General features: G+C 37.0%; 1 protein-coding gene across 1 annotated transcript in view; it reads left to right on the top strand.

Moving 5' to 3' along the window:
• Positions 1-281: 281 nt before the first annotated feature.
• Positions 282-9,733, top strand: part of Spt6 (transcription elongation factor Spt6) — a 193,602-nt gene continuing 184,150 nt past the window's right edge. Inside the window, exon 1 of the mRNA XM_068230569.1 lies at positions 282-632. The gene's annotated coding sequence lies outside the window, so the exon portion shown is untranslated. The remainder of the gene's footprint in view (positions 633-9,733) is intronic.

The raw sequence follows: 9,733 nt of genomic DNA, 5'->3' as shown, positions 1-9,733 counted from the left end.
GATGACTATTAGAAAAAACAACTAAAGCATCATTTAAAATTAGCGCGTTATAGAAAAACAACCACGAAAAAAATTAAACTATTTCACTTAGAGCGTCCATGTCAACGTCATGGAAAAGGCTCCATCTAAAAAGTATACCTCATTATCTCTTAGTAAATTCAGCAGTGCCAATAGAGCCACATTCTATAGTACACTATAATTTTCATAGGAAGAGTTTAAAATGTTATTTTATTGTTTTGTATTTCGCAATTTTAAGTGAAGATTCAGAATGACGTGTTTAAAGGTAGATTAATTGTTCGTAAGAGAGGACTGTGTCGAATCCATTCAAGAGTGGCAATTGTTTACGTTGGGAGACAATGGGGTGTTTTTTTTCCGAACTTAACAAAAGAATATCTGAGACGCGCTGTGTGTCAGAGTGGAAATTCTGAGACTTCTGACTGTACATGCGTTGTGTATAATTGTACCATATTTACAAACTATTAAACGAAAGAGTTATAAAATTCTCTCTCAAAAAGTTTTTCTCCATTTTCGTCCACCCTTTTACATAGCACTGCTTCACCAAGAGAAATGATACTTTGTATATCAGACTTCTGAGTCTTCCAATAATATTGTGTTGTTCTTCGGTGAAGCAGGTAATTTGCCTTAAGTATTTAACACTGTTGGAACTTTTATTAGTTCAGCAGTGATCTACATATACACTATTAGCAGCTATTGCTGTGGAACGAAGCATTTTAGTTTTTAAAAAAGTACTTGATCGGTGTGGCAGAAGGCCATTCTTTCTATGCACTTTTCAATGTATATATTCATTAAATTATACACAAAAAATTAGGCCATCTATTTCCAATAGGCGCAGTGAATATATATGAGTTATCTTGATCGAATTCATCTGCTTATTGAAATATTTAATTTTGTGCTTTCCTCACAGTGAAAGTTGCTAATATTTTATATGTAGGCCTATTATGGAGCACTTCTTTTGTGCATGCATTCTGTTTTCTAGGTATAGATATTCATTTGTAGTTTGTAAGAAGTGTACAGGTAAATATAAACCAACTTATGTGTACTTATTTCTTGAGAGATGCATGCTTACCTTGAGAGTTCAAATGGTTTCATAATTTCCTACTTATTAATTTTAAATATATAAAGAAACTCCACTTTAGTTGAACATCCTATTCTTTTTAGACATTTTCTGAAGATTCTGTTGATGGTAGATTCCTGTATCAAATTATTAAAGAATTTCGGGAGTGTTACTACTCACCATGACTGTCCTAGAAATTCACATATAAGATTAAAGCATAGCCTACAAAATATGTTAAGTTAAATTTTGATGGAAGTCGCAACAGGCCTACTTGTGTTATTCTTATAAGTTAGGCAGTACATTTTCCTAATGCATTTAGTTATATTCCACATTACTGAGAATTTGTGGTACAGTATTGATTATGCATAAAAGCCTGTTTTTTTCTTTTTTTTAGTCTGAATTCCTATGGAAGTAGGATATGGTACTTACAGTAGGGTTGCCAAAAGAAGGCAAGTTCTCTTCACTTGTCACATTAGATTTTCAACTTTTATTTAATGTTTGAATTGTGCCAGTAACTAAAACTTAATTCATATTTAGGTTATGGTGTTAGTTTGTCTGTAAATGGTCTACGTGACTAATGAATTTAAATTATTACTTGTGTGCATTACGGAAGTTCTGAAATTTGTGGTAGTGATTGTGTGTTATCTTAATGAGATTCAGTGTTGTGGGCCCTAGTCAAATCTGAATCAAACTTCACCCTTGTTGTTTGATTAAAATTAAGGAAAGCTGATAATATCGCAAATTTGTCCATTAAAACAGCCACCATTCTCAAATATGCTACTCGCTAAAGACAAGGGATAATTTTCGTATTTGTCTCAAATAATAATTAGTAACTGTAACTTTGGCCTACGTACTTATTCATTTTGGACTGTTGTGCCTTTGAGTGTTGAATCTGCAAGCCGTTGTGAATTAACACTGGAAAGGCGGTATGACTCCTTCCATCTGGAAGTATGGAGGGGCCAGAAATAACCCTCACTGGAGATACACTTTTAAGTTTAGTTAAGAATGAAAATAAGTATGGGGATAGGTTTGCTACCACGAAAACAAGTTCTAGTTTTCTACTTGATAATTTTACTTTGTAAACTAACTTACATAGTCACGTTATAAATAAGGACATACGAGAATGCATTAACCTAAATGTCATTAGCAGGTATATCAATGTAAGTACAAACAATTAAAAGTTACTGTCTGTTTTCATATTAGTTCACTTTACATGAGTCTATACCCAGCCTATTCAACCATGCTGATACACATTGGTATGAATAGCACATGGAATTGCGTACCTTCATCTGTTGAGCCCACGTGCTAGATGGTTTTGCTTATATAAAGTTTGTGAAGAGATTTAATCCATTATTATTGAATTTGAATTTAAAGTTATACAGTATGATGTTATTTAGTTATGTTACACACTTTTGTTATAGTTCATAATATTTATTTCACAGGATTTATGTCTTGAACAGGGATTATTTGAAGCCAACGACCTTTTTAGGTTATGGTGAAAAAGAGGGACCTCGCACTGAGATAAATTGGGTGCTAATGCTCACTGGAAGAGGGGAGTTATTAATAACAGCATATATTTGCAAAATTTTGTATTTCTCTACAAGCTGTGAGTAGTATCAAGAAAAGTGATGACAGGATTTCATATACCAGCAAATTTGCGTTGGAAAATGTGGCAGGTGGCCAAAGCAAACTGCAAGATCTAAAAGGAAAATCAATAATCTTGCAATATCTAACTGGCAAGCAACCAGCAGAGAATTGTCTTTGAAGATAGAAGAGAGTGTGGTAGAGATATCTCCTGCAATAGCCAGAAAACAACTAGGTTTAAGGGCAAGGGAACATAGAAAAAGAGATCACAACCACAGTAGCAGCTGAGAGGCTTCAGTAGGCAAATTCTTAAAAGGATGGAATGTTGAAGACTGGAGAAAGGCAAAGTATTATTTTATGCAGTTCGTGGGTAATTTCTGTGATTATAATATTTCCGAAATTGACCAATGCAGTAGTGCCTCTTTTTTGTATTATGAAGTGGAAAATATTATCCAGCTTAACAGTTCAAAAGAACAATTTATTATCACACAGTAGGCTACACTAATTGTGTGGTTCAGGTGTGCTCTAGTAATGAATCAATCTTCTGCGTTGCTGAAGAATCTGCCCCTCATGTCCGGAGGAGGAAAAATCAGGAATGTGTCCAACAAACAATGAAACATACGCCTTCTGTCATGGTTTGGAGTGCATTTAATGGCTTGGAATTGGAAGGTTGTACTTTGTGGAGGGTACGATGTGGCACGACCGGTCTTTAAAAAGTGCTGATCCAAGACCGCTCCCTCAAACGAAGGAGAGGCACGGCTCAAATGAGTGGATATTCATGCAGAATAGGCGACCATGCCATAAGGCAAAGAAATTGACGTCCATTCTGTAAGCAAAATAATGTTAAAAGGCTTGATTGGCCTGGTAACAGCCCTGACAAGAATCCTTTGGAAAATCCATGGGCTATAGTGAAAAAGAAAATTAAAAAGGAAACCATTCCCATTAAGTTTGCGCAATTGGCATTTGCTGTGTTTGTTGTCAATTTGAGATCCCTTGTCGTTATCAGTACCATCTGCTGTTCAGGTCCATTTATTTCTGTTCTTTGGTCTTGCCTCAGGGAGTTCATTGGTGAATTGTCGCAGAAACTTTTGGCGTGAGATCTTGATATTTGTAACTTTCTTTACAGCACTCAAGTGTTTATTTCTGCTCATTCTGGAATGTTACTAAATGTGTGTAAAGGCAACCTGCATGCAGCTGATTTGACAGTATATTTTGTAGATATTTGGTCCACAATTTCAACTCTATACTTAAGTTTTGCTGTAACAAGTTACCGTGTCTGGTTTCTTCTTTCTGTCACTCTCCACCTTGATATCTGGTTGAAGAGAACTGAGAACCAATACATTCTTATTTACCTTCCCGTGATAGAGTTAGGTCTTCTTCTGTAGCACCTGGGTGTCATACAGCACAATACGAGAACTGACCTCCACTTGGAACCTACCTTCTCACCCGATTCATTCATTCATTCATTCATTCAGTCATGCACTACTGATCTGCATTTGGGGCAGTCACCCAGGTGGCAGATTCCCCACCTGTTGTTTTCCTAGCCTTTTCTTAAATAATTGCAAAGAAATTTGGAACTTATTGATTATCTCCTTTGGTAAGTTATTCTAGTCCCTAATTCTCCTTCCTATAGATGATTATTTGCCCCAATTTGTCCTTTTGAATTCCAACTTTATATTCATATTGTGATCGTTCCTACTTTTAAAGACACCTCTCTACTCTACTCGACTCGTCTCCTTACTCCCAATTTTTTCCAGCCCAAACTTTGCAACATTTTTGTAATGCTACTCTTTTGTCGGAAATCACTCAGAACAAATCAAGCTACTTTTCTATGGATTTTTTACAGTTCTTGAATGAAGTAATCCTGGTGAGGGTCCCATACACTGGAACCTTACTCTGTTTAGGGTCTTACCAGAAACTTATATGCCCTCTCCTTTACATCCTTACTACAACCCATAAATACCCTCATAACCATATGCAGAGAATTTACAATCTCATTTATGTGATTAATCCAGTGAAGATCTTTCCTTATATTAACACCTGGGACTTACAATGATCCCTAAAAGGAACTTTCACCCCATCAACGCGGTAATTAAGACAGAGGACTTTTCGTACTAGTAAAACTCATAACCTGACTTTTACCTCTGTTAATCATCATACCATTGCCTACTGTCCCATCTCACAACATTATTGAGGTCTTTTAATAGTTACTCACAATCTTTAACTTATTTATTACTCTGTACAGAATAACATCATCTGCGGAAAGCCTTACCGGTATCTCTGATTCCACTTCTTTACTCATATCACTTATATATATATATATATACAGTCGAACCTCCCTTCTGCGGACACCGTCGGTTCCGAGGAAAAATGTCCGTTACGAGAGGTGTCCGCTAAAACAAGTTTGTAAAAATAATCGAACATTTTAACGGCAAAGAACATCCACCGTAAATATAAGCATACATATATTTATTTTTATTATTCTAAGTCATTTCTGTGTTAGTATTAGAGAGTTAATATAAGTTATTTTACATCATTTACAAACATTACAGCTTCGTGAAGTAATCATGAAGCTTCGTCAGTGTAAATTTAGCACATGTTTTCTTTTCTTTTCCTTCTCAAGTTGACTACCTGAGCTCGATCTTATCAGAGACAATCCGAGTTATGAATAGAATGATGCAAGAAGGGAAGAAAATCCCCAGATAGCTTGTGAGTCAACAGACTCTGGCAGCATTTCTGGGCAATTAGAATTCTCGGAATAGGCCTATACACAACTAGGTAGAACTGAATTCCGATGTACCTTCTCTCCCCTTGCACTCGAAATAGTACAAACATTCAAAAAGGATTTTCTTATGTCTGAATAATGGTTCTAATAGAAAGGATGACATGTGGTCCGGCGTAATAAATTGTCCTGCAACGTGTAAAGTGTCCGCTTAAGTCAAGTGGACGGGACAAATGGCTATGTCCGCTGTCCGTAGTTCGAGGTGTCCACTTAAATGAGGCCAATTTAACACTTGTCTTATGTATAATAAAATTGGTTCTGAGGAAAATTGTCCGTATAGTGAGGTGTCCGCTGAATAAGGGTGTCCGTTAGGGCAGGTTCGACTGTATAAGATAACATAAAGGTCCAATAATACTGCCGTGAAGAATTCCCCTCTTAATTATTACAGGGTTGGATAAAGCTTCACCTACAGTACTCTAATTCTCTGAATTCTATTTTCTAGCAATACAGCCACCCATTCATTCAATCTTTGGCTAGTCCAATTGCACTCATTTTTGCCAGTGGTCTCCCATGAATTGCCCTGTCAAATGCCTTACGTAGGTCATTCGAGATACTTCTATTTGACCTCCTCAATCCAAGATATCTGCTATATCTTGCTGGAATTCTACAATTTTACATTCATATTTTGACACAGCGACTGAGCCTGCAGAGTACTTTTCACTGTTTTTTGATAACAAAATTTTGACATAATTCACCAGGAAACAGTAATTCAGGGAGACAAATGGAAACAGCACGCAACACCTCCACTAGAACATGTCAAATCAAAGACTGGTAGTCTCCAATACTACCTGTTATAAGGGCTTTGATTGGTGTAATAACTTACTAGTGGAATGATTCTTATACCTGTTTTGCGCTAACATGATGCCGTGAAAATGTTCAATAATATCCCATGCACCTCTGCAATGGAGTAGGCCTACAACCAATATTCAAGGTAATTAATATTATATACATAGGCTATACATTTTTATAACTAGTGTTCGATAATTCTGGATGAGTTTTAATTTGCCATATTTTCAGTCCACGTAGGGTTAAAACATTTATAAATAACAGTAGTCAAAATTCAACTAAATCCTTCTGTATTAAAATTACGTCCTTTTGACGCCTCATAATATGCTAAAAATGTGATTAAATGTTGTTATGAGGTGTCAAATGGACATAATTTTAATACAGAAGAATTCAGTTGAATTTTAACTACTGTTATATATGGAATAAACCATTACGTTTTAATACATGTTCCAGTAGATTTTAAGACTGAGTTTCATAATATTATTTTAAGGAATACAATATGTGAATATGTTTGTCAATTTTAGATTATGTGGCTAAAGATGACCTAGGTTTCCGGTCAAAACTATTCCCACAAAGTGGGATGTTAACAGTTACATCAATAAAGTATATTGATTAGGTGAATTTTTAATTCTAATTGTGATTGTTCATCAACACAGATCAACATGAAGATTATTTCATACAATATCTTCCTGTTGCAAATTCCTTCTGTTCTTGTCCCTTGTCCCGTTTCCCTACGTGGTCGGGTATGAGGTGAGATAAATCTTCCATGGCGGGTTTTTACGACCGGATGCCCTTCCTGACGTAACCTCATCAGAGGAGTCAGAGATGAAATGAATGACATGATACTTGATAGTAGGAAGGGAGAGGGTGAAACCCGATGCCAGCACATAGCCTACTCCTGTCAAATAGCACCAAGGGGTCTGCTCGAGGCATAAAGTCCCCATCCGACGGACAAATCACCATCAACAGCGTCATATGCCTTCACTCCATATGAGCACTGCAGAGAGGTTTGGAATTTAATCCAGGCTTTTGGTACACAATCTAGTGATTAGAAATTGTATACCACCACCTCTCTTACCCTTCCGGCTAACATTCTGATGGTGATTTTTTTTTTGACAAACGGGACTCAAACTGGCTAACCACAGTGCCATACCGTTTTGACTTCAACGCCTTAACGATCATGGCCACCAGGCGGGCCTTGTGCTCCATATTTTAGGAATCATTCATAAAATAAATGCAACAAACTGCAGAATGGTTCGTTAAGCTACTCCACTCGTGACTCTCACTGCTGCAGCTGGAACTCTGGGTACCACGTGACATGCAATGGGGAAGATATAAATTTTGAATAACATGTAAGGGGAAGAAAAGGTAAGCAAAATTACATGAATAGGAAGCATGTTTTTTATAAAATCCAATAGGGTTCAGAAATGACCCTTCTGTTCTTCTAGGTTAATTGAATTATAGCGGCCAGGCTGTTAGGGCTGGGGTATACAAATTTCAGTAATGGTATACAAAGACAGTAATGGTATACAAAGACAAATTATGAAAAGTCATATATTCTGAATGAAATCGAAGATAAATTACGGCAACCCAGTGTGTTGAATTCATAAAAGGGTCAAAATTGACCTGCTCCATCTTTCTAATGTTAACTATTCACCTCCACAATCCTCTTGTTTGTAATTAGCTCCTTGGCCTTGTTAAGTTCTATCCTCCTCTTATCTTTAAATCATTGAAAAACAAGTCTAATCATGATTGGCAGGTTCAGGCTTGGCAGAATTTGAAGGTGCTCAAATATGTCAGTGCTGTGTCTGCACATTTACTGGCATGTAAAAGAACTCTTGTGGACAAAATTCTGGCACCTTAGTGTCTCCAAAAACCTAAAGATAGATAGTGGGATGTTAAGCCAGTAACATTATTATTATTATTATTATTATTATTATTATTATTATTATTATTCACATGACCCCCTATACCAAAGGTGATTTATACGCACAGCTTCATCCATTGAGTTCATTCCTAAGTTGACCTTTTATCAGCTTATTTAGACTTTCTTCTGCCATAGTTCTCACGTGTTTGTACCAAGAATCATTCTCGTTCCCGTCCTATTTGTTACTTCCAACTTATGAATAAAATATCCTGAGTCCACCCAGCTTTCGCTCAAAATCTGCCTGAAAATAGACTGATGTAAAGATAATTTCATCCGAGAAAACTTCCTTTCTATCGAGTGTTGTTTATTCCTACTGCGAGCTCACCGCAATAGCCTTGTTACGCCTTAATGCCATTTTGCTTAATACACCACGATCCTGGGAGAATACATATCCTAAGCACTTGATATGGCCCATCTGCTTCAGCTGCTACAGTCTGCCATTTGGACCAAGTTGCCGGCAGAGGTGAAACATTACGTTTCCTCCTAAGTGAATCCCTACCTGACATTATACCTTTCAGGAAATGATCCATGAAAACTTTAACCAATGAGGGTGAAAGATTACAGCTTTGTCTAACCTCTGCTACTACTTTGAACCAGGAAGTCATTTTACCATCAATTCTCACTGTAGCCTGATTGTTGACATATACATCTTTGTTTGCAATAACCTACCACCAATCCCATAATCCCTCAGCCAACATCTTTTCTCATGGTACTTTACTCTGTCACATGCCATTTCTTGATCTACGAAACATAAGCACGACTGTCTATTCCTCTTATAACATTTTTCAGTTACTTGATACTTCAAAAAACTGTACGGCCTCAGCTACTGTGTGCAAGCATTTTAATTTGATATGTGGCTATGGCTGAGTTTTAATGAATTTTGTCGGGTAAACACCAAATGTGTCGCCAGAGATCTTTTACACACCGACATTGTATGGCATGGAATGTTGAATGGATTTTCTTTCTGCCTTTCAAAGAATACGACTACCTCTGCCAGGTTTGAACCCATTATCTTGGGATCTGGAGACCGACGCTCTACCACTGAAATGAAATGGCGTATGGCTTTTAGTGCCGGGAGTGTCCGAGGACATGTTTGGCTGGCCAGGTGCAGATCGTTTGATTTGACTCCTGTAGGCGACCTGCACGTCGTGATGAGGATAAAATGATGAAGACGACACATACACCCAGCCCCCACGCCAGCGAAATTAACCAATGATGGTTAAAATTCTCAACCCTACCGGGAATCGAACCCGGGACCCCAGTGACCAAAGGCCAGCATGCTAACCATTTAGCCATGGAGCTGGACGCTCTACCACTGAACCACAGAGAGAGCTTTAATAATAATAATAATAATAATAATAATAATAATAATAATAACAACAACTGTGAAGTTTCTCTCTCTGTTGAAACTAGTGCATTTTTAATACAGTTAGAAAATACTTGAAAAACTTTAATAACAGTCTAGAGTACTCATGCTGCGGAGCAACATTCGTATAAATAGGTCAGATAACTCTTCTTCATATGCCTGTCGTAGTCGTATTGTTTTGTCATATTGATTCATCGTAATGTAGTTTACAAC

Source organism: Anabrus simplex, chromosome X, assembly GCF_040414725.1.
Source record: "Anabrus simplex isolate iqAnaSimp1 chromosome X, ASM4041472v1, whole genome shotgun sequence".
NCBI classification, from domain to species: domain Eukaryota; kingdom Metazoa; phylum Arthropoda; class Insecta; order Orthoptera; family Tettigoniidae; genus Anabrus; species Anabrus simplex.
This window is presented reverse-complemented; position numbering and strand designations above follow the sequence as displayed.